The 27,220-nt window shown below is 37.6% G+C and overlaps 1 non-coding gene and 1 pseudogene across 1 annotated transcript; both read right to left on the reverse strand.

The window, feature by feature from the left end:
- The window catches only part of LOC129495471 (ubiquitin carboxyl-terminal hydrolase 49-like), an 81,201-nt pseudogene that overhangs the window by 41,204 nt on the left and 12,777 nt on the right, over positions 1 to 27,220 (reverse strand).
- TRNAA-UGC (transfer RNA alanine (anticodon UGC)) lies at positions 12,945 to 13,016 on the reverse strand. The gene has a single exon. It is a non-coding gene; the product is annotated as a tRNA-Ala (tRNA).

Here is a 27,220-nt window from a genome sequence, read left to right on the forward strand (position 1 = left end):
AGGGGATAGCCTTGCCTCATTCTTTATCTTAGTGGGGAAGATTTGAGTTTCTCACCATCAAGTATGATGTTAGCTGTAGGTTTTCATATATATTCTTTATCAAGTTGAGGAATTTTCCCTTTGTTCCGAGTTTACTGAGAGTTTTTATCATGAATAGCTATTATATTTGGTCAAATGCTTTTTCTGTATCTATTGATATGATAATGTCATTTTTTAGGCTATTGATGGATTACATTAATTGACTTTTGAGTGTTGAACCTGGGGATAAATCTTATTTGGTCGTCACACATATCTGTTTTTATACATTGTTGAATTTGTTTTGCTAATATTTTGCTGAGGATTTTTGCATCTTTGTACATGAGATGGTTGTCTACAATGTTCTCAGGTGAAAGAGACAGTCATGGAGTTGGAGATTTTGAAGATAACAGAGAATATTTAAATCATTATATTGGAGAACAGAAGAAAAAGTTCACTAGGAGATGTAGGAGGATTGTTGGTGGTATTTAGGACCAGGTTTAAGTCTGATGTTCTTTCTTTCTCACTACTGGCATCAACCTATATTGCAGATACTTTTTAAATAACACTGAGAAACCTGGGTATAGTCATGAAGAAGGCATCAAACTGGAGTTAAAAACAGAAGTGGGGAGTCTTGAGAGATTCAAAGTTCAAGGCAGAGTTAGCATACCATTCCTGGCTTTGATGAAGAAGGGGACTATATGTCAAGGAATGTAAGCAGCCTTTAAGATCTGAGGTCTGCCCCTTCTGACAGCCAACAAGTAAATGAGGACCTTATAACTATGTCAGCAAGACACTAGATTCCATCAACAGGCTGAATTATACTTGAAACAGATTCTTCCCCCAGACCCTGCCAACAAGAGCACAGACTAAGAGATGCCTGAGTTTGGCCTTATGAAATTTGGTGGAATACCCAGTTGAGCTCACCAAACTGCTGATACTCCTGACCCAGAGAAGTATGAGATAATAAATGGTTGTTGTTTTAAGCTGATAAGCTTGTGGCAATTGGTTGTGGTAGCAACAGAAAAGTAATTTATACCCAGTTGTAAGGATCATTACACCTTTTTATAAGGTGGTGGAAAAATAATTATATGGAATCAAAAGTGTAAACAGAAAAGGGCAGTGACACTTAGGAATATGGGAGGTACAATACTGAGATTTTAGAGAGATGGAGGGAATTTATTTTCTATGAGGAAAGAGAGGTTTCAGATAAGGTGGGATATGAAGGGACCTTTTAGAAAGGATTAAGGATATAGAATATGGTGAGATATTGGCCAACTGGGTAGGTTCAGAAGCTGAGCAAGTAGTGGTATAGATGCCATGCTGTGAGGGAAGGTGATGTCCTTCATGTTGCAAGGGAAGGGCAGTGATGGGCAGCACATGTCTTGAGTAGAAAAAACTTTGTAATCTATGTGTAAAAAACATAAAAACTAGTTATTTCACAGTAGGTGAGGATGCTGGAGTTCATATGTGATGTAAACTTGATGTAAAATATTTCATTTTAAAAAGGGTTAGCATTGAGTTGGGTATTTTTCTAACCTGTTGGCCAAATGCCATATTAATCTATCATTTTCAAAACTCAGAATTTTTGCAAAGCTCCCTCTCATTTATTGTTGCTACATATAACATTTCTATTTCACTAATTCATCTTTGTCATGTGCCACCCTAACTCCTTTTTAAAATATTCAAGACTCCAATAAAAGTATAAGTAATTTTCAGTGAAATTGCCATTCATATTTTTTCATTCTTTTTATTAGGTATTTAATTTTAATTTCAGCACAGTTAACATACAGTGCTATATTAGTTTCAGGTATACAATATAGTGATTCAACAATGCTATACATTAGTGCTCATCATGATAAGTGTACTCGTTAAATTTCCTTCATCTGTTTCACCCATCCCTTCACCAGTCCCCCCCAATCATGAGTCTGTTCTCTATAGCTAAGAGTCTGTTTCTTGCAATTCATATTTATTTAAAATTTTAAATTCAACCTTGATCTAGTCAAGCAAATTTGTACTGTCATATCTAGTCACTAAATTATTTTAAATAAGTATCCTCAAAATTGTGAGAATAAAAGTATATCACAATATGTCTTAAGTGGCTATACCATGGAATAGTGTGCCATTAAAAGATGATTATGTAATAAATGATTACTGTTTCAAGGGAGAAGTGCTAAAATTTAAATAAGAAATAAGAAACAGTATGATCCTTATTAAACAAAAATAAGGATCATGTTTGGCTATTAGAGTTCATTTTAGACATTTTACTAGCCAATAAAATAATACTAATGGATGAATTTTGTGTTTTTAAATTTCGTTTCGTGAGATTTACTGTTTCTTTTAAGGGGCAGCCCAATATTAGAAATATTCTTATTTTTATAATACTGAACTTTCTTGTTGATGGAGAAAAAGTGTTTTATCAGTTAAGAGCTTTACATATTGTAGCGAGTGAACACATACTATAATTCAGACCAGACCTTTTAAAAATGTCCTTTATTTTCAAGCTGAAACATAAATGATATTGTTTGCTTAAAACTTTAGCACCTAATTTATTTTCAAAAGAAAGCTTTGGGAAACAGATCATGTCATATATATATATATATATATATGTATGTATATATATATATATATATATTACAGCACAACCACATGCATTAATGATCATATTTTATCTCAAATACATTTCTGCATGGCCTTATTAAAATGTTTCTCATAAAGAAGATTTAGCTTGTGCTGTTAGGAATATCTATGTTCCAGTTACATTTTTATTTTCTCCTACCCTAAGTATACCCTGGTTCTCATTATAGTCCTTTATAACTGCTGCTGAGCATAGAGACCTACCCAAAGTTCAGGAAACAGGTCAAGTTATAGTTATTGCTACTAAGGCTTTTACACATGATTCTTGGTCTCACTATAGTGTTATTTATTGCCTCTATAATGCAAAATATGTTATAATAAGTATTCAGCTGCCCTACACAAGGTATTCAGCCGTCGGTCCTTTTATGTGCAGTCAATAGTTTACTAATTCAAGGAGGCATATTTTACTCCAGATTATCCTGAATAAATATATCCCACATTTATTATACTAGAGGTTAGAGCACAGATGTTCTTTGCAGACTACCATTTTATAATTCAGAATCACTCCAAGTAACTCTAATTTTATGAAGCAAGCTTAGACTTGGCAACTAAAGAGAACACAGATTTTGAATACCATTTGTGCTGTGCAGCTAAATTATTGCACATGCCTTTTGGCCAGGTGGAATTATCGACATCCTTTTCTTTTTTCTTTTGGAGTAATGTACTTTCAGCCTCTTGTTACAGCTGTGCAAGAATATTCTAGTTAACCTTTATGCATTAAAAACTTTCAGGAAGGGTACAATGATGGCTGATGGAGGAAAATCATGGTTGTGCTGAATATATTTGCCAACATTTCAGAAAACATTTACAGAAATTTGTAATTAAATCTGCATATTTTAAAACCATATCTTTCTGGTATTGTTCCAATAAAATCTTATGTATTAAGTAAGTACGACTCCCTCAGGATGACAGTACAGACCAGACCAAGGGAGAGCTGTGTTAAGACACAACCTTTTCCGTTGATGAGATTCTAACCTATCTGGATAAATAAAATAAAACATATGGAAAAGAGTGTCTATAAAGCAGTACATAGATCAATTCAGAACTATGCCATAACATTATCAGATTTCATTATCAGATTAAATCTAAGGATAATAAAAGATGGAGATACCAGGAAAAATGCATATGGGTTGAGAAATTATAGCATATGTACTTTGGTCATATAATCCAGATTATAGCCCAGGCTACAATTCTTTCAAGATATGTAACATTGGACAAATTAATTAAAAAGGGTAAATTTCAGATTTTTATCTCAAAAAATGAAAAGGTAAAATTACTAATAAGGTTTTGATAAAGTCAAATGAGAGAGCAGTAATTGGCAATTATAAAACACTATGTGTCGCTCTTCAAAATGGTTTACATTTATTAACTCACTGAATCCTCGCAACAGCTCTGTATCCATACTATCATTTCCCCTTTTATAACAGGGAAAATGGAGATACACAAAAGATAAACAGCTTAAGGTCACATCTATTAAAGGAGGAGATGATATTTTAGCTGTAGAGCTCATGCACTTGAACACTATATTATGTTGCTCAATAAATTTACTGATTATCATTGTCATAGATAGAATGAGATCTGTCCTAGACCTTGAAGCATTATTAAGATATAAAGACTTAGGAGAAAGAAACCACATACAGCAATGCTTTAACATTTGTATCTATATATAGTATGCAAGATTTGATTCATAAAATTGTAGATGTGTAAAATTGTAACCATACCTAAAATTATTTTTTTCAAAAATTAGTCATCTTTCATATAGATTTCTGTGCACATAAATAATACTTCTGAGAAATTAGGACATAGATGATACCCATCACAATCTACTCAACTCAAAGAAAGCAATCACATTGGTAATCCATTAAAAAATCTCTGACAATATAATTGCTTTATTTTTTCCATTTGAGTTCCAAGATGTATGGAAGATATCTAATGAAAAAATTATTAGTGAGCTTCAATGTTAGCAGTTGTTACCCTCAATAAGGTAATATTTTATTCAAACATTGCAAGAGTATAAAATGAATAGCAATGACACGATTGATAAATTTAAAACAACCCGCTTATATATGGGTTGAGTTTTCTCTTAGAGACATAATAATCATTGGTATTTACTTCTCGGCAAAATACATGAGGATATCGACTAAAGGTTTTGATATTCTCCGTACTTGTTATTCATATTCTTTTGGACAAATTACTTTTTTGCCTCACTTCATAAGTAAGATTTTAAAAAGGGAAATATCAGGGTTTCTGGGTGGCTCAGTTGGTTGAGCACTGGACTCTTGGTTTCAACTCAGGTCATAATCTCAGGGTCGTGAGAGGGAGCCCTGCTCTCAGCTGGGACTCTGCTTGAGGATTCTCCCCTTCTCCCTCTATCCCCCACCAACTCATTGGTACAGGCTCTCTTTTAAATAAATAAATCTTTAAAAGAATAAATAATATAGAGAGGAACATATTCTATTGTCTTTGGATTTTAAGTAGTTTGCTGCCTGTTATTTTTATTTCAGGGGAGAGGAAACAATAATTATCTTAATTATGTAAATCTACTTACTTAAGTGAGAAATATAAAGTTGTCTCAGCCTTCTTATTTGCTCTGGGAATTGAGTAATAATACATAGAGAAAGTACTTATTTATATTTAATTTTCCCACATGACAGTTTACTTATAGGTCTGTCATCACTACTGAAGGGCCAATTTGTTTCTAACATAAATCTTGAAAACTAAGCTGCTCAGAAATACAAATATACACTGAAAAAGTTAGATTCCAGTTTCAATACTAGTAAACAGAAGAATCTGTAATTTTGGAAAGCTAACTGGATATCCCTAAAGAAGACTTAGGGCTATCAGAAACACCATTATAACAGAACTGCTATCTCAAGAGAGTTAAAATTAATACCACACAGTAGCAAGTTTAAACATGTATTTTTAATAGAGAAGGTCCACTTCAAATACTTTTTTTTTTTAATTCTTGCATCATAGAGAAGCAGAGAATCTTTTGGACTTAATAATGCACTGTTTAATGATTATCTTACAGCTGGAAATTTCTATATTCACTGCAGTCCCAGTTGCATGGTCCAGAATATTATCACTGAATGAGGCTATAATGGGGACAGCACAGTTTAAACACTGGAGCATCCCAAAGTTTAGTTTATTTTACTTCATACATATTGAGGCCTACCCCAAGAGAGGTATCATATGACGGTGGAGTAGTACAGAAGACCTTCCCATTTATATAACCATTGAAATGTGGCAACTCTTTCCCAGCTTGACACACATGTAAAGGAAAAGCACATTTCTGTGATCAAAAGAAATAAGATAATAATGCATAAGGCTCCCATTAGTTTTGGAAAAAGCACTTTTTCACCTTCCATCCTATTCAGTGCTATTTATGAAGTGGGTTGTGAGTGATATAGCAAGAATGAGGAATTCTACTTGACATCATTATGAATGGTGGTCTCAGAAATGACAGATACCATAAAACAGCAAAATAACACATGAAGGGCATGTTTGGTACAAGCCCTGCATTACGGATTGCATTGCAACTTTGATAGCTGAAAATCAAATCTATTTCTTGATAGATGGGACTACTATTTTCCATTTCTGCCTCGGATCACAAGATTTACTAAGTAGAAGTCCACGTAGCAAGCTCAACTATTGTTTCTTGAATATGCAACATGAGAACTAAAAACATATATTTTGAAATCTTAATTTTGAGCATTGGTTGTATAGATGAAGGAAATTTCAAGACAAAATCAGTATTTATCATGGTTAGTAAGTTTGTTGCAGACTCATGTCTGTATGAAAGTGAGAAATAATTGCTTAAACTTTCTACATTGCAAACAGTTTGCAATACGTGTATTCAATTGGCTACAAGTTGTGAGATATTAGTGATATATATTTACACACCTTAAGTGACTTTATGTACTTTGTAATGACTGTAAACACAACCATCTTGCGTGTTTACTTTGCATTGGGCAAGAATATTTAATTGTGCTTCTTTCGTTTTTCTTTACTTGTAAATTATTTATATGAATACAAAACATAGTAAACACTATAGCATTTTAAAGTTATTTTCACCTATTTTTCTATAAAAAATAACCCATCAATATGTAACCAGAGTTTTCCTTTTTCCTGCTTTTAGGTAAATACGTATATAAATGTAACAATCTACAAATTTCTAAATAAATCTTCAACCCTTTGAAGAAAGATGTTTATCACAGGACATCAGTCTGAATGTGATCAGAGAGAAAAATCACTGCAAGTTACAGAATAGGAGAGTTTTATGCAAGGACTAGAGAAAGCAGACAAGTTTGAGAGGCACCGTGCCCAGGAGGGGCTACAAAATGAGAGCCCATGGAGAAACACATAATTGCATTGGTGGCGCCCTGGGAGCTCCCAGAAGGTGTGCGGAGCACTGAGTATGTTACACCCCCTGCACGTGTCAAACAGCCTCCCCTGCACACAGCTCTGAATCTGAGCATCAACATTCATGACCCTGGGATTTACTGGTAGAGAGATACATTGCTAATTGGGGAACAGATTTTTGTGTTTCTATAAAAGGACAGGAATTAAATGGAGGTGAGGATAAGCAAGTTGGCACAGAATACTTTTTTCAACCACCAGGAAGTTAGTGGAAAAATCCTATTCTCAGAGTGGCAATCTGACCCACTTCCTTGCTTGTGATTGCTATCACAGACACAATTCACAGTGCTGAGATCAAAGCTTGGAAGCAGCCGAATCACCCTTCCAAGGATCCAATTTCCAGGAGAATTGCCACTCTCCCTGAAGCTTACATTTCTGGACATTGTAATGGACAATAATTTGCAGTTTACTAAAGTGCTTATTGGTGTCTTCTCCACATTGTTATTCAAGATACATTTATTTATGTATTTCAGCATTTATGAAATACATTCAAGTTTTTTTTTACTATTGAAGTTAAAACAAGAGATCAAAATCACCATAGGCAGCTGCTATTTCTTCTACAGTACTAGCCATTCTTAATTCAACAATAGATTTTTGATCATTAGTACAATACATTTAAGTTTTCACAGTTAGCAAATATAACTTGAGTGTGATTTCATCATAAACATGGACATTAGGGGAAATAGCTTTAAAATAAATACATAGCTCCCATTCGTGTCTATATCTGTACATGTGTATTCCATGTTCTTCTGGGAGATTGAGAGACTCTATAATCCATGCCCATAACTCATAGATGCTCAGGGACTCAAGTACTACACATCTGCTCTAACAAAAATCAAAGCAAATCAAGCAACTAAAAATAATAATAATTAAACCCCAAGTGCCTCCTGGTGTCTTATGTTTCATGATAACTACCGCGGATGAAAATATACTCCATCTATACATACATATACTATATTTGTCTCTCATTTCAATTATTCATATGCGACAAAGCCATGGAAAACATGAAGGAATCTTATGTGGATATAGACATATTAAATAGGACAGTCTTAAAAAGAAAATTCGAACATAGGGTTCGAATTATATCACATCCTAGAAAAGGCAAAATTATAGAGATGATAAAAAGATCAGTGGTTGCCTGGGCTTTGTGGGGAGATGAGGAGGATGAATAGGTGAAGCAGGGGAGAGTTAGGGAACTTATACTGGTCTGTACAATAGTGTGATGGTGGATACATGATGTAGTTCGTTCATCAAAACCCACACAACTTCACAACAAAAAGAATGCAAATTAGAAAATCAGTAAGGGAAGTTAGATCATCCCAGGAAGGAACTTGATGCTGTGACAAGAGATTCTGTTACAAATATATGAAACAACCCCAGGCAAGAGGATGGGGGAAGATGCTCATCAAAGCAACTTTGGAAATGAGTGGAATCTGTACAACCAAAAGCAAAACGAACTGCATATAAACACTGCCTTCTAGTTGATAAAGCTGTTTTTCAGTGTGGTTTACAGGTAAACAATTCCGAAGCTACTGTAACAATTCTGGTCCATGTGTCCTGCTGTTGAACATGTGGGTAGAGAGATTTCTCAGCGTGGGACTTTACAGATAAGCAAGGTGAGGAGGTTAGGATCACCCATGTAGTAATGCACTGGAGGTGGAGACATCAGTAGGAACTCATGTTTCACTCAACGTGATACAGATGGTCACACCCAGGAATATTTGTAGATATTCATGCTTTAGTATACATACACATATGTTTTCTTGCTTAGGCAGGTGAGATGATCTCAAAAAACTGAAACCTCATTGACCATCAGCACACCCAGCTCCTAATACTCGATCCTGATACCATTCTCCAAAACAAAAATTAAACAAAACAAAAACAAAACAAGAAAACAAACAAAAAACCTGGAGCCCTTTAAAGAAATGGCTGATTCCAGGATTGAGACAGAAAGTATGCAAGATGAGCCCGCAGTACTGTGCAGGGTCAGAAAGTTGGAAGGTGCAGAGCATGCACAAGTGTGCATTCATGAGAGAGAGGAGACTAAGAGAGCTCCCAAGAACCAAACCAGGAACCATTTGACCAACAAAATAAGGTTGCATTGGATTATGATCCAGAGTATAAAATAAATATCCATGAGCGCTTAATGATAACTAAATGACTGAATGAATTAATAAATGTTAGAAAATTCCTGTGCCAAATAATTCAGAATAATATATAGTTCTCCACCCTACAGAAAGGGAAGCCTAACTTTCTACTCATTTAGTGCAGGCTGCCACTAAATGCCATAGTGATTTCCTTCCAAAGAGTACAGTACAGTCTAGAAATGTCAGGGGACTCCATAGTAAATAAACCTGAAAAATCTCAGCCAAGTGATCAAGTCAATAGTAATGACGATAAGATATTTGACAGTGTATAGCCTTGATATGATGTCATGAAAATAGCATTTTCCCTCTATGCTTTTCTTTCCAAAAACCCATAACAGCAATCTACTCATGAGATAAACATCAGACTCATTCCAATAGAGGGGGCCCTTCCAATAGAGGGGGCCCCTCCACTGACCAGTACTGCTGTATATCTGACCTCAGAACCAGTGAGGTCATCAAAAACGAGGAAATTCTGAACAGCAGTCACACTGGGGGAAACTAAGAAGATGCACAACTATATGTGATGCTGCATTCTGGATAGGATTGTGGAACAGAAATGGAACATTAGGTAAAATCTAAGAAAATCTGAAGAAACTGTGGACTTTAGTTAATTACGTATTGATATTGCTTCTTTCATATTAACAGATGTACCATACTGAGAAATGATGTTAATAAGGGACACTGTGTGTAGAGGTACGTGGAGACTCTGTACTACCTTCTCAACTTTTCTGTAAAGCTACAACTACTGTAATGTAAAGTGTATTATAAAAAATACAAATATGAATAAGAGATTATCTCCATTCTTGAGGAGCTCACATCCAGAAGAGGAGGCAAATACCCCAAAAGTTACAATCGTGTGTGATGATTTTTGTGATAAAAGGAAGCATGGGCATTGGGCATTCAGTGGCGGAGCAGCTGACAGTGGCTGGCAGGCCTAAGGAATCTTGCAGGAGAGAATGATTCTGAACTGGGTATTATAGGAATCAAGAAGTGAAGAGGAAATAGAAAAATCCAAAAACAATGAAGTCTAATGTTGAGCAATTAATTCCCTTTATCGCCAACATCAAGAACAAATTTCCTGGATGCCTATGGCCACCCCAACTTTGAATGCAAGTTTCCTTTCCTGCTTTATCTCCCACTCCCTAACTCTGCATTATTATTAACTCTCGACTCCTAAAGAATGTGGATACATTGATCTCCTAAGTCTTGTGTTATCTGGCCTCCTCTGTGCATGTTGCCATGTGGCAGATGGTGAGAACTTTTTTGTCTCTATTCTCCTTTTTTTTTTAAAGATTTTATTTATTTATTTATTTATTTATTTATTTATTTATTTATTTAGAGAGAATGTGCTTGAACCAGGGTTGCAGGGGGCAGGCTGAGAGAGGGAGAGATAATCTCAAGCAGACACTGTGTTGAGTGGGGAGCCCAATGCACGGCTTGATCTCACAAACCTGAGACCATGACCAGAGCCAAAAATCAAGAGTTGGGCACTTAACCAACTCAGCTACCAGGCACACCACTATTTTGCCTCTTTAAAAGCTATTCAGGCTTCAGTACTTGCCCTGTTTCCCTAGTCCTTAAAAATTCCCAAACCTTACCAGTTTATGAGTTCTCTTCCTTCTTCAAGCTCAAAACATGTTTACCGTACTCTGAATCTAATCTGAATAATTCTACCATTACATTAAAATATTGCACAATAACTTTTGCATTATTTATATTTCCATTTACTTACATACTTTTTCTTTGGTTATATTTCTCGAGTCTCCAAATAATGGGTTTGTCTTGGAATATGTGTTTTGGAATAAGAAGACTCCTTGACTATCATCTTTCTGTTATTTGATAGAGGAAAAAATAGGAACTCATATTTATTGATTGTGAGGGTGTCAGGAACTAAGGCACATAAAATATGTCAACCTTTCAAATTCCTCCAAATGCCTCTGAGCTAAATATCTCTGTTATCTGTGAAGTAAAACTTCTGGAGGTCACCGGGGCTGCAAAGCCAACCCAGACATTTAGTCTAGCCGGAATCCTGAGTGTGGAGTCGAACCAGCCTGTTTCTGCTCCAGCTTGCTACCACCTGTGTGCAATCTATGGCATCCATAGAGGCAAATTCATTTTTTGACACTAGTTGGCTATGTAGTGTCAGGGCCAGACTGATTCTTAGGCTGTGTAGTGGCCACACTGCTCCACTAGATCTATGACCTGCAGCTATTGTGTCAGACACCATCTCATCAGTTTTCTCAATTTTAAAATGGGGCTGAAAATAGCACCTACCTCGTAAGGTTGTGGAAAGGAATGAACGAGCTAACGTCAGTGTGAAGCGCTAAGAGCATTGCCTGACACATGGCACACTCCGTTGCCATCATTGTTCCTATGGGTACACCTAGATATCCTATGGCTTCTTTTTTCTCCTTTGGTCCCCTATGGCATAGAAAACATCCAATACTTATTTATTTGTTTTATGGTTTCTGATTTTGCTTCTCTGACAGTCCTCTCATTTTCCAGAATACAAAAAAATGAAATGGTATTTGACTTCAGTTCAAGAGCTTGACAGTTGAGTCACGCTTTGAGAAAAAGAAGGGTGTCTTTTAGGCTGTCAGGAAAATATGGGGATTGTCACAGGGTTTCAGGCAGGTAGTGACAGGGGCAGAGCTGCTGCCTGTAACCTTTCTCTCCCTCTTCCCAAGCATCTTCGTGTGCCAGGAAAGGGGACACTGACCTTGAGAGCAGACCAAGAAAGATACTATTTCAAATGAAGCAATAAAATGTATAATATATGTTAGTAATTAGAGAAACTGGTTCGCTCTCTTCTCAAGTTTAATAGCTTCTCAAAGATGGCGAATAAGTTAAGGGGGCTTTTAATATTGCTCTGAAATATGAATCCATGTACATCCTTGTATTACATAATTTAAAACATCTTTGATCTGAAGGTCTTAGATTTATCCTAGCAAATTAAGTGTTGAACATGGGATCTCTAGGTTTTATTCATAATGCAAACAAGTAAAGGCAAGCAGTGCCACTTCAGGGGTGATACTCAACACAGAGGGAGAACTGTAACTTCATTCATGTCAAACATCATCATGTGTCCTCTGAGAAGGGAGGCCAACTGGCGTAATAAGGGTTACCTTAACTTCGATCTGATGAGAATGGGAGATACAGCTAGATGTCAGGATGAAAGTGCACCCTGATATTCAAATAGATACATAATGCAGAAGAAGGGGGAACTCAACAAAGACATCTATTTACTTTGTAAAGTCTATGAGGCATCCTGGCATCATTAACTCCTATAATTTTCCTGTGAATACTAAAAGGAAATCCTATGTGAAAAGACTTTGAAAATAAAAAAATGTCATAAATACATTTGTTGTGTTTTCATATTCTTTAAGTGGGCCTTGCCCATGGCAGAGCAGGTAAGTTTCCACCTGACCATTTGTATGGTTTTATTAAAAGAAATAAGATGTTAGCAGTAATGTAAATGAGTCAAGTAGGGAAGTGAAGATTTGTTGAAAAGGCTTGATTTTTATTTTGGATTAATAAAAAGATGCTGTTAATACTAAGAGAAATTTTTACCACAATATGAGCTTTTCATATAGTTCATTTAGTAGAGAAAGATGTCACTTTATACTAATGTGCAGGCTGATGACATACCTTCCACTATGAGGATGCTATGATGTTTAATGAATGAGTCTAAAAAAAAACAGGTGAGTACAGTTGGGGGAAAAGTCATGGAGATGCCAGGGATCGAACCTGGGGCCTTATGCATGCAAAGCATATGCTCTACCACTGAGCTACATCCCCAGGTCTGAAAGCAGCCTGGCATGGAGATGAGTTGGCACAGTTTTTCCTTTTAATGAGATGGGCAGATGATCTCCATCTAGGGAATGAAATAGCACTGGATTCCTATGGCTTCAAATTTCAGTCACAGGGAGTTCTTAAGCATTCCTCATGGACTGTTTTGCACCATTAATATAGAATAGTCCTGCTGCTTTATAGCTCACATTGTGCTAGCTTCCCAAACATTATTTATAGACATGATGAAGCACTACCGTCCTTCAAAATTCATCTTATTTCTGTGGTCTCCCACTCATTGATCCAAGAAAATATTTTAATTATATTGCACCATGTCTATAGGGGAAAGGGAAAAAAAAAAAACAAAAAACCTCTCTCCTCTATTTCCTTAGGTTCTGTGTGTGTGCTTTGAAAATTAGACCAGCATAAGGCATATTAACAAGAGAAAAACAGTTTATTAATACTGTCTCCCCACCACATATAAGAGGGAGAAATCCAGGGATGAGTAACTCAGAGGGGTAGTTGGGACACGGGAGCAATCAATCAGTAGAAAAGTGACAAGACAAAGGAAAGGGGTTTAGGTTTTTAGAGGTGCAAACTGGGGAAAGTAAATGTATGGGGAAAACCAATGGGAGATAAGGGCTCTCTAGAAAGGTTTGAGGGTATAGCATCTCCTTAGGGCATTGCTGCCTTCAGGCAACAGGGTTAGCATCCCCGTCCTTGTACAGTGCGGGCTGGGGGCATCACAACGGGATTTTAGGGTGTGCTTCCAAGCAAACAGTTGCCCTCATCTCAAAATAATCCTTGTGCGAGAGTGCTGTATTTTGGGGTGGGGTATCCTGAACCACCTTAATATCCTTCCTGGGGTGAAGATCAGAATAGAGGGTCTTGTTACTGAGAAGAAAAAAATAAAGCAGGAGTCTATTTGTTGCCATAACAATACTTCCCTCAGAACAGGGAAATGGGATTCTGGATCTAACAGCCCATCTAAGTTACGTGGCATTGGCAGTGGCCAGAGGAAGCACCATTGCTCTGAGTGGAGCATGTTCCAGGAGACAGGAATCCAAAATGTGGAGAACTATCAGCACTTGGTTTTCACTGGCTACAATGATAAAGATGAAATAGTTATTTGATAAATAACATTTCCACAATGAAAGAATAAAAAAAAATACCAGAAGTAAATGAAAGAGCTGTTCTTTGGTTTCATCTGCTTGATTACCACAACCCATAATGCTGAATGCAGCATATCCCTTGATAGGATTATTCGTGTAGGGCTCTCTAAATATTTGATGAGCTCATTGGAGCTTTACAGAAAATCTAATTTCCGAGCTATCACTAAGAGTATATTCTGGCTCTGATACTGGTTCTCTTTGCTAAGAAGATGCAAACTTTAAAGCATACCCTTGCTCTATCTTAGCAATTTTGGACATTTTTTGGCCAAGGTAAGATCAGAATCTAAGAACAATAAACTCACTTATGAACCAATTCAATGATATAGGATACACTTCCCTATATCAATGCAACTAATAGAGCAGAAGGTCCAAAACAATACAGAATACCAAGAGAAAAAAAAGTACCTCCTTTCCTTTTGCCTCTGGTTCCAATATAATGATGGCTTTAGAAAATCTTTATCCCTGTATCATTTTCTATAATCCTAGATATTTAACTTCAGATGTTAATATTCCTTTTGAAAAAACGTAAAGTACAGAATTCAAATATTGATTAAAGTAAATCCAAAATATAGGCAATTCTTTTGAACAAGACAATCATTATAGTCTTTAAAAGTACTGAAAAGTAAGGGTTACAGAATGGGAGGAGGATGGAGGGGTGGGGTGACTGGGTGACAGGCACTAAGGAGGCACGTGATGTGATGAGCACTGGGTGTTATACTATATGTTGCCAAATTGAATTTAAATTAAAAAATTTAAAAAATAAAAGTACCAAAAAGTAACAATTTACCTTCTGTTTTTGTTAAATGTTGTTTAATGGAATAATAAGATTTCATAGCCAGTATGCATGGATAAAATTTCATTATGAAAGTATATGGAATTATTTAAAAATCCATATTTTGCAAAATATCCTCAACTTTCCTCTGTGATGAAGACAGAGAGAACACTTGAAGACTCTACATAAGCAAGAATGCACTCCTTGATTAATTATTTTACTCTTTCAAATACCATAATTAAGCCAAATGTTATTTTATCACTAGGAATATAATTAAAAGAACTATTTTTCTCTCTCAAAGACTCACAGTTTGGTAGAAAAAAAAACACATACAGTAAAAAAATTCATGTGCTATGGTTCAGTTGAAGACCAGATGACATGGACAATGACCCCAAAATGGCAGTGAATTAATCCTTCAGAAAAAAAAAAAGGTTATTTTTTACACATACAAAATCTCTTACAACATACGTGAGGTAAGGATAGAGTGCAAATGGAAGTCTCTGCTCCACATTGTTCCTCAGGGACTCATTCTGATAGTATCTTAACCACTTTTCTAGTCACTGGCCCCATCAGCAGAAGAAAGGGGAACATGGAGAAACAAGTAGGGTTTTTTGTTGTTGTTGTCTGGGAAAGTAAAATTCAATTTCAATCATGGCCCCTTGGCAAGAATACCAGGATGACAGGAAGCATAGTCTTCCACGTGCCCAGGAAGGTAAGAGAATATAGATAGTAGTGAACACCAGTAGGATCTACCACAAGGAGTACTTGAATAAAGCAATAGGAAACATCGACCTTTCCAGTAGTTTGTGAAAGGATGGGTGGGGGGAAATCCATGGGCAACATAAGGAAATGTTCAAGACTCCTAGCTGGCCATGAGCCTGTGGCATCTACTTCCTTCCTCAGCTAGTATCTGGCAGCACTCTGTTGTTACCTCAAATAATGACTTCCCACTCCAAGAAGTTTTAGTCCTAATCCCCAGACGTGTAAATTTGTTGTCTTACATGGCAAAAGGGATTTTGCAGATGTAATTAAATCAAGAATTTTGAGACAGGGAGATTATCCTGGAGGATACAGGTGGGTCCAATGTAATCATAGGGTCTTTACATGGGACAGAGAGTAATATAAGGAGTTCTGTAACAGGAGCATGGGCCAAAGTGATGTGATGGCTGGCTTTCAAGTTGGAGGAAGGGGCTAGAAGCCAGGGGATGCAGTGCCTCTAGAAGCTGAAAAAGACAAAGAAATGGACTTTACCTTAGAACTTCCAGAAGAAAGTAAAATGCTGACACCTTAATCTTCACAAAAATGTTAAGTTTTTAGGTGTTGAAAAGAACTATTTGCCACTAGTCATCATTTTTGGTTGGACATTCCACACATGTTTAGTAGATTTTAATCAAATATTAACAAATTGTCAGGGCTGATATCAAGCACTAACTCCTCCGTAAGCCCATCTCAAAAGAACAAATGTTGAAAAGAATTGTATATCTTCAGGTAGAAGAGATACAATAAATAATAATAGAAATAATAATAAATAATTTGCACATTATTTCCTTACAGATTTTATATTTAACCTTTCTTCATTTAAAGTATTTCTTATAATTTCAGTTGGATATATGGTTTGAAATGTGTATATTGTATAAAATAGCAACATTTTAATTTTATGTCTATATATTTCTTTTTTAATGCATTACACAGAATTAGACATGTAATGATTCTTAAAAATCTCTTAATTAGGGAATCCCTAGGTGGCTCAGTGGTTTAGTACCTGCCTTTGGCCCAGAGCTCGATCCTGGAGTCCCAGGATCGAGTCCCACGTCAGGCTTCCGGCATGGAGCCTGCTTCTCCCTCCTCCTGTGTCTCTGCCTCTCTCTCTCTCTCTCTCTGTGACTATTATAAATAAATAAAAATTAAAAAAAATTTTTTTTAAAAGTCTCTTAATTAATTTAAATATAAATCTTATGTGTATATATATATAAAATTTCTTAGTTCTATTTTTGAAGTTCTAAAGGAAAGCTTTAAAATTCTTTTCAAATTTCATATTCAGATCAGAGAATCAGAAAAAAATTATAAACATAAAATATCAAATAATAGCATCAAGACTATTGACTTCCACAAGTATAAAATCATAAATGTATGGTGTTTCAAGCCTCAAAATTTGTGGAAATTTGTTACAGCAACAATCACAAACGAATATATCCTGACACCTCTATTGGGCATTGGGATGTGCTATAGGTTCCCTATCCATGTCTGGGGGTGGGCCATGAGGGGCTCAGAACAGGGGATGGGGGTGGTTTCTCCCTGAATCTATTCTCCCATTCATGGGATCTGGCCCACTTTGGATCCAGTCTTCTGTTATGGAGTAAATTGTGATCCCCCCCCCCCAAAAAAAAAAAAATTCAGATATTGAAGACCTGAACTACAGTATCTCAAAATCTGACCTTATTTGAAAAAACGATCATTGCAGACATGATTTGTTAGGATGAGGCCACGCTGGAGTCAGATGAGCCCTAATCCAATATGACCAGTTTCCTTATAAAAGGGAAATCTGGACACACACATGAGAATTTTATGTGACTCTGGAGGTAGGGTGGTGAGTCTACCAGCCAAGGATTGCAGGCGAGCCACCAGAAGCCAGGGGAGAGTCGTGGCAGATTCTACCTTAAGAACCTCAGAAGGAAACAACCCTGAAGACACGTTGATCTTGGACTTCTGGTCTCCAGAGCTGCCAGAAAATAAACTCTCATTGAAGCCACCTTGTGTGTGGTATTTGTTCGGGAAGCTCCAGGGAGCCAAATTGTCCTCCTCCACCATGACTCAGCCTTCTCCCCACAATGGCTTCTCCTAGTTCTTGGGTTGGTTTTCAGAACCCATTAACTCTGTTTGCTTTTGCAGCTTCCCCAGGGTGGCGGTAATGGGGAGTCACCCTTTGATCGCCTTTTCTTCTCATTTCAGCAGAAACTGCCTGTTTATATTTTCAGCACGTACAACGTCTCAGGGAGTAAATACACATTTCACTCACTAGCGCTCTGTGGTTAACACAAAGCTCTTTTTAAGGATTGATTTCATTTATTATCAATGAAGTTTTCCTCCTATATCCTTTTGCTGTTGTTAATAATTCATCCCAGTATTAGAAATGGTTATGTCCTCTCTGACGTGTTCTCCCTCTGTTTTTTTATTTTTATTCATCACTGTAAAGTCAGCTAATTCCCTCTGCGGTGTCAGTCAACATGAGGAAGTCCACAGAAGTTACATCAGGTCCTATTTCACTGTGTCCCCTGCTATAATATACAATTGTGTAGGGACATCAGTGTATAAATCTACTGACACCCTTCTCCCCTGGGTATTTCTAGTCTTACCAAGGAAACTGGCAAAAGCTTCAAATATAACAAGGACTTGCAAGAATTCAAGTGTGACAAAGACTACTTTTCACATAGGCAAATTGGATGCCATAAAAATAATTTGTGTTCATATTATCTTATGAATGAGATAATGTTATGACTAAGTAAAACACGGGAGAATCTAAATAAATTCTTCCCAGTTTATTTTAGTGGTAGCCATTTTGTCATTGTGAATTACATGAACTTACTTTAGTTGGAATTAAATGCAGTCAACATCAAATTAATTTTCCATTGCTTGTTTACGTTAGAGAGCTCTTACAACCACAATTTTGCTTACAATATGCCTGCTATGGTATTTTATGGTTTTTAGTTATTAGATGTTCTAAATAACTAAATCTTTGTCTGTAGCCAGCATTGGTAGCTGACTTTTGTTACATTTTGTAGACTTTCATCCAAATCTTACCATTTCTTCAAGGTCCATATTAACACCAATTTCTCCATAAGTTTTTCTCAAACAACACTAACAGAAGTTAAAAATAGTAACATTATCTATTTAAATAGTTCAAAAATTATTTTATGAATATAAAATGTCTATATTTTTCATGTGATTTTCATTTTTGTCTTCTGAAATATTATTTATGGTTCAGGTGCAAAAGCTTTGAATTACAGAGATGAGGACTTCTATTTTGTTTCTTTTTTACAATGCCTCGAATGGGGTAGACACATGAAGGAACATAAATTTCTTTTTTTTTTAAAGATTTTTTTTTAATTTTTATGATAGTCACAGAGAGAGAGAGAGGGGCAGAGACATAGGCAGAGGGAGAAGCAGGCTCCATGCACCGGGAGCCCGACGTGGGATTCGATCCCGGGTCTCCAGGATCGCGCCCTGGGCCAAAAGCAGGCGCTAAACCGCTGCGCCACCCAGGGATCCCTAAATTTCTTAATTAAGTTACTTACCATGTCAATCTTATTTCATATGTACGTTTTAAAGTGCTACTTCAAGGGCAGCCCCGGTGGCTTAGCGGTTTAGCGCCACCTTCAGCCCAGGGTGTGATCCTGGAGACTCGGAATCGAGTCCCACATCAGATTCCTTGGGCATGGAGCCTGCTTGTGTCTCTGCCTCTCTCTCAATCTCTCTCTGTCTCTAATAAATAAATAAATTCTTAAAAAAATAAAATGCTACTTCACAAAATGGGGTTACTTTAGAAAAGTTGTTTTGTTTTTTAAAAATATGGGATGCTTGGGTGGCTCAGCTGGTTAAGCATCCGCTTTCAGCGCAGGTTGTGATCCAGGAGTCCCGGGATCCAACCCAGGGTTCTGAGATCAGGCCCTGCATGGAGCCCTGCATTAGGCTCTCTGCTTAGCGGGGAGTCTGCTCCTCCCTCTTCCCATCCCCACCACCTGTCCTGTGTGCTCTCTCTCTCTTTCTCTCAAATAAATCAAAATTCTTAAAAAAAAAATTTTAAATCTCAAAGGAAAAATAAAATTCCATTTCAAATTTTATATTTAGTTGCAGGACAGGTATGAAAATAAAGTGTATCCTAGCATTAAGATTACAGAGATAGATTACAGGTGTTTTTCTAGAAGTTTCACATATTTACATTTCTTAAAATACAAACTCTGACAAAGCACTTCTGCATGAAAACTGACATTTGTTAGTCCATCAAAAAGCACTTATTGAACACACACAATAGAGGCAAGAATGTTACCAATCATTTTAATGATCTCAACAGTAATTTTCTTGAAATATGTTTTCCCACGAGAATAAATCACATGTCTCTTCTGTAATTCTATAGCCCTGGTACACAGGACTAGCATCATGGCTTTACTGAGGTACAGATGCTCAGTTTTGGGTTTCGGGTTTGGTTTTCTGAGAACTTCATTTTTCCCTCTTTTCCTGATACAGTGTCTTAAAGTGAGGTTGATGGGATGGCAAAAAAAATCAAACAATGACATTTTTAGCATCAAATGAAACAGTATTTCTCTAAGTTCACAGATAATTCTGCAGAACAGTTTTTATACGAATATAGTAATTTTCTGCTTATGTAAGTATATAAAGGCAAAAATGAGATGAATGTGAAAAGTATTATTAGCATCACATGAGTCACACATATCATCAAAATGTCACTGAAGAAAACATAAATGCAGACACACGTCAACTGAAAGAGATTGCCACCTGCCAATCACCAACAGCAAGTTGTAGAAGGAGAAGGGAAAGCAGAGTCTTGGAAAAAGCTATTATTATTCCCAAAAAGCAAATTTTTTACTTCAGAGTGACTACAATAGAGTTTGATTGTGTTAATTTTATCATCTACCCTGATTGATGATAGATCTACAGCATTGTCAAAACCTCAGCAAGCAAAATAGTTAAACATTTTTGACTATTGACATAATGCAAAACACAATGAGGCACAAACAAAGGTCGGGGACAGCAGGCTGCTGCCTCAAGGCATCCTTTTCAGGTAGAAAGAGGAAAAGCTGTGATTTATAGCTCAGTTGTCCTCAGGAAGTATTTGACACCAGACTGTAAAATAAGGTAGAAGCATCAGTAATACACCAAATGTGCGTCTTACACTGGTACATTACAGGGAGACACCAGGAGGAGGTCACAGGTGGGAAAAGCATCTGATTTAAAATCCAAGAACTGGTTCTATTTCTGTGCTTCACCCAAAGTGTCCCAAGGCAGACACTAAGAACATGCACATTGAGATTAATTCACAATAGATTTGGATTTGGATTTGGATACGTCCTAAATGGCCACAGATGGATGATTGCATAAAGAAAATGTGGTACATGAAATGGAGTATTATTCAGCCATGTAAAAGAGGGAAATCCTACCATTTGTGATAGCATTGATCAATCTGGAGGACATTATGCTAAGTGAAGTAGGTTAGACATAGAAGGACAAATACTGTATGATCTTACATACATATGGAATCTAAAAAATATAGAACTCACAAAAACAGAGAGTATAATGATAGTTACTTACCATGGGCTGGTGGGTGGGTGGAGAAAAGGAGATCTTGGTCAAAGGCTACAGACTTCCAGTTATAAGATCAAGAAGTTCTGGGGATCTAAGATGCAGCATGGTGATTATAGTTAATGATAAGTGGTATATACTCAAAATTTGCTAAAAGAGTAGATCTTGAGTGTTCACACCATCAAAAAAGAAGGCAAGTCTGTGAGGTGATGGATGTCTAATGAGCTTGATTGTAGCAATCATTTCACAATGTGTACATATACCAAATCTTCCAGTGGTAAATATATATAATTTTATTTGTCAATCATGTTTCAATAAAACTGGGGGGAAAACTGGAAAAATGCACCATCGGGTAAATTATTTAACTTTTTATAACTTGGTTTGTATCTTTATATCTAATGTCTAATTCTTAGATGTTAGAAAAGTCAGAAATATTTTGAAAATATTTGTCTCATTATTATCACCATTCTTTGTAGCTGCAGGAGATACAGCAATTTCAAAAATGAAACGAGAGCCTACATGTGTAGAATGTGTAGCCTGTTCTTGATATGAATGATGCTGGGCTTGTAGAAATCTCAGAATCAGCACCATGTGATAGTAGAGCTGACAACCCAATGAAAGATTGATCTAGAACTGCTATTTTGGAATCGAACTTAACTTTGGGTCATGGCATTCCCTGCCCCTTACCCTTGATAAGCTACCCAGAGCCACCCTTTACGCCATCCTTCATGGTTGCCTCTGATGTAACATGTGAATAGCAATTATGAGTATTTTGTAGAGCTTTTGAGGAAAAGTGGAGATAGTTTATTAAGGTTGTTAGTACAGTACATGACAAGGTAAATACTTGCTGAATTAGCCCCTATTGTCCTATTGTCATGATTCCTTAATTGGAATATGTTCCTTGGGGTTTTATTCTACATCACAGCTTCCCATAGGACTGTCTGTGATTCTGAAAATGTTCTCTATCTACAGAGTCCCATAGAGTGGCCACTGAATCCATGGGAATATTGAACGCTTAAAACACCACCAGTGTTACTGATGAACTGAAGTTTTTATTTTATTACTTTTAAATTGAAATAGCCACATGTGGCTCCTGGCTACTGTATCAGACTCCACAGGTGTGGAGTCTTTCCTCATTCAACACTCTACCTGGGTGATCCCTCCTACATCTGGAGTCCCAGCCATGGTCACCTGCACCCAGGCATTCCCCAATCTCCATCTCACCCCAACGCAGTAGCTGATATTTACAGGACAGTTTTTAGGTGCCAGGCATTTCTAAGAGCTCAGCATGCAGTGTCTCATTCTGGCCACGCAGCATCCTTGTGCCATAAATACGATTATTCCGGTTATGTTGCAGATGAGAAAAACAGGAACAAGCTGATTCATGTCTGAATGAGAAGTTAGACAAAATAACCTTCGTAGCTAATGCAATGATCTGGGGATATGAACCTACATTATATACTTTACCTAAGGACAGGGCCATTTCTGACAAAGCCAGGACTAAAGTGCAGGTGGGTTTTGTGCTTTCCATCCGGTTTTGATGTGACCGTGCTGTGCTGTGGAATGGAGGTCTGCCTTGTCAGCAAAAACACGGAATCCTCTACTGAGAAACTAGAAATCTGGGCAAACCTAACCGAGGAAATAGGGGAATGGGGGTGGAAACAACGCTGAAGAATGAATCTAAGTTGTTGTGGAAAGTGCTAGTAACGGAAATTCTACGTGGCTAGTTTATAAAGGGTAAAACTCTCTCTCTCCTTTTTATGGACACACACAGAGGTACATCTTAAAGTCATAATAAAATGGGATTTTTCAGTGTGAACGTTAAAGGAATCAGGTTAGAAATGAGACTTTTCTAGATTGTCTAAATGTCCACTGAAACTATGAAGGCTCCTTTAGCTCTGGTTGCAGGGGATGTCAAGCTTTAATTTGACTATAAATTGAATAGTCTGCAGAACATGTCTGAGAAGAAATCAAAGAAACTCAAAGTGAGATGAGAGAGAACAATAGGATGTTTATGCTTCCTTTTGTTCAATTTTAGAGAATCAAGTATCTCTGAAAACTACTAGAAAGAACATGTGAATGGTGCCTGGGTGGTTCAGTCGGTTAAGCATCTGCCTTGGGCTCAGGTCATGATCTCAGGGTCCCTGTGTCAGTTCTCTGCTCAGAGGGGAGTCTGCTTCTTGCTCTCCCTCTGCCCCTCCCCCCACTTTGTGTTCTCTCTTGCTATCTCTCTCTCAAATAAATGAATAAAATCTTAAAAAAAAAAAAGAACATGTGAAAGGTCATTTCTCAGCTCCTATAACAAGCCTATACTTAATCTTAAAAACATCAAAGAATATAATTTCCTTCTAAGAGCTTATGCTTCTTATTCTATCCCCAGAGTACTAGTGTGCTCACAGGTAAGAGGTTCAATGTAGGAAAAATAATAAGACATTTCACAAGTGATTTCATCGTCATCTGAAATGCACAAAGAAGGAACTTAATTGGACAGATTTACTAACAGAAGGACACTGGCTTTCTTTTCTAGCAACTATTAATTTATTTTAGTATTTTTTCAAATGTTGGCAAATCTCTTAACTCATATTGAACTTAAAAATAATGCAGCGTTGATATTTTATTTTTATTTTTTAAATTTTTTTAGCGTTGATATTTTAAACAAAGTAGAAATTTGATAATTCTGTCTAGAAATGTTTCTTCAGAAAGAGAGAAAATACTCATATTCTGGCAAGGAAGATATGCCTTGTAACTACAGAAAAAGTAAGTTTCTGTTACTTACACAAATTTACAAACTCGTTGATAGTACCTGCACACCTTTAAAATATCACATCATATTTTATGTTTTCACAAACATATTAGCCAAACTGAGTAGTAATCTCTACTGCTTTCAAATGAGGTGTGGCTCTGTTTTACAAACTGCAAATGCTAATCAGCACCACTTTGCAGCCTGTGCCCATTCCTGAGACAGACACAGCTGGAGATGGGGGCATGCAGCTAACAGGGTCTGTGACTCAGGTTTTCTGATTTGTGGACCAGAGCTCACTATTTGGGAGCACTCCTAATACATTCAGAGGATGTGCTATTACTGTGTCATGTTCAGAATTTGAAAGACATGCAGAATTAGATCGTCCTGGTGCCTCTCTGCCTTCCAGTGGCTACTTTTCTACTTCCCCTTGTTTGAAGTAAGCAAACTAATGTAACCTGTAACAATTCTTTTCAGGAAGCCTTTCTGATCACATCCAACAGTTTGGGGAAGCTGACCCTCTCCAGCTGCTCTCCTAACAAATTGGCCATGTCTCTATCACTGCCTTTACCTCAGAATTATATCTCTCCATATGTCCACATCTTTCACCAAGCTTAGAGTTTTAATTTTTTATTTATGATAGTCACAGAGAGAGAGAGAGAGGCAGAGACACAGGCAGAGGGAGAAGCAGGCTCCATGCACCGGGAGCCCGACGTGGGACTTGATCCCGGGTCTCCAGGATCGCGCCCTGGGCCAAAGGCAGGCGCCAAACCGCTGCACCACCCAGGGATCCCAGCTTAGAGATTTTCAATGGCAGAGGCTGAATGTTACTCATTTTCCAATCCCTGATACCTAAATATGCTACTTTGACACTTAGTAACTGCTTAATGAAATTTTGGTGGGAAAAACAACAACTAGATGAAAGAATGAATGTATGAATGAATTTAAATTTGACTGGCAAGAAGACTAATGTAACATGTAACTTGGACTTTGTGTAAAAAAAAAATTAGAAACCAAAATTCTTCATCATCTGTCATCCACCAAGAGTTTTAGATCCTTCTAGCTGTCAAAGATCATCTGAGTGCATTTATGTTTTCAATTTTGCTTTTAGGATCTATAGTATTCCATTACAATAGATTTTTATTCTTCCAGGGAGTCTTCACTACCCCATCAATGGGGACAACGATCAGGTCTTCTCAAACCATAATCCACCAAATCATTACTGTTATTTAGAAGAATGTGTGTTGGAGACACAACCAAGTGCTGCCTGAGAATAAGGAACCAAATGTGGTATTGGGGCTGAGGATTGAGTGTGTGATGGGGAAAGGTGGTCATGATGGGGCTGATGGAAGATGTGCACCAAAGGGGAATAAAAGATCAGAGAAGGCAAACTACTTCCCACTTGAAGAGCAGAGAAAACGCAGAAGAAAGTCCTTTGTTCTTTTCATTTTTCCTTCTATACTTTTTTTCATGATGCATGAGATGCAGATCGAGGGCGCCCCAGAACTCCCCACCTTGCGTGGTGTGCTTCCGAGCCAGTGATGGCCCTCACCTCAAGGAACTCATACTAACACATTTCTGCTAAATTAAAAAGCTACAAATTAAAGGATAATGTTTACAGGAAAGAAAGTGAAGAAGACATTTTCCACAGAGGGAATGACTTTCTAAGCATCAGTCAATGCAAGGAATCTTCAATGATAAATAGACTTGACCTTTTTTAAAAAATATTTTATTTATTTATTCATGAGAGACAGAGAAAGAGAGGCAGAGAAACAGGCAGAGGGAGAAGCAGGCTCCTTGCAAGGAGCCTGATGTGAGACTCGATCCCAGGACCTGGGATCACACCCTGAGCCGAAGGTAGATGCTCAACCACTGAGCCACACAGGCATCCCTAGGCTTGACCATTTTTAAAACTCTTTAATATGAAAAATGATCCAGAAATTGTGAATGGAAACAGAAGTTGGAGACATACAGTTTGAACAAGTATAATCACCAAATTCTTGCAGGTAGAGGTTATAAAACCAATAACAAAATCCACTTAGTCTCTCCACCATAAAATCCAGAACTCACATGTGGTGTTGCCCCCCTTTTGGCCCCTCCAGGGCCCATGAACAACTGGGTTCTTTCTGCCTCCCTCCTGACTGCACTGTGATAGGAGTGCTGTGGGGACCAGCCACATGCCCTCCTGCCCAGGACAGGCAGCCTGCCTCTGATGACTGACTGACTTCTTTTCTTTCTTTGGTAATTTATTAGTACATTAATGCTTCTTCCCAATACATTACCTTGAATGTCATTTTACAATTCCTCAGATTACAATTTATATTCAATTCCAGGCACTTTCATTCCTTAATTGATGTGGAGAGTGCTGGGGTGTCCATGCAGATTCCTTTTCAAAACTGAGGTGTCCCTTCTTTACTTGCCAGAAGTTTTGGCTGCTGAAAATTCCTGTCTGAGTTCTTCTGTGGAGTTTGCCCTCGGCCAATGGGAGCTGTCTTACTTAAGGTTACATCCTTCCCTGAGGGAAGCCCACATCCAATGGCTCATCCAAATGTGTGCAGGGGGGGCCTGTCCTCTGTGCCTCAACAAAGACATCCCTCAAGAGCAATGTCAGCCATGCCTGACTTCTTCCCACTGTTCACACAGGAGTCCCAGCAGTTGGAAACACTGTGGGACAGTGTTACATTTCGTCTGGATACTGGTTGGGGCTCATTCATTATTCAGAGAGGACTTACACACTGTTTATGGTTCATACTTCCCCCAACACCCCCCCCCCAAAGGAATGTGTGTTGTTTCCTTTATGGTCACAACCCCTCCAGAAGCACCCCTGGTAAAGTTATTATTCGCTACTTGCCAACTTTCTTCCACTAGCTCTCCCTTTGGTACAGATTATTTATGTCTCCCTGCTTCCTGCCCCATCCACTGCCCCTCTGTGGTGGCATGGAAACGACTACTTGGCCCTCACTTCCAGAAAGGACTTCACCTTGCCCTGTGATGAGTGCAGAGAGCTGATACCTCTCTGGAGCCAACCCTGGGTCCTCTTTCTCTGGAAGCTCTCAGCCAGTGACCGAGCATGGTGAGGACTCCAGGACCAGGCCATTTTTCTGCCCCATGTGTGACATGTCCAACAACTAACCTGTGCCTTGGGGCTCCTTGCTGGACTGGCTAAGGCACCATCAGCTCTGGTTCATGGTGGGGTCCTTCCTTGGCCAATCCG

The sequence above is a fragment of the Nyctereutes procyonoides genome, unplaced genomic scaffold (assembly GCF_905146905.1).
Source record: "Nyctereutes procyonoides isolate TBG_1078 unplaced genomic scaffold, NYPRO_anot_genome, whole genome shotgun sequence".
NCBI classification, from domain to species: domain Eukaryota; kingdom Metazoa; phylum Chordata; class Mammalia; order Carnivora; family Canidae; genus Nyctereutes; species Nyctereutes procyonoides.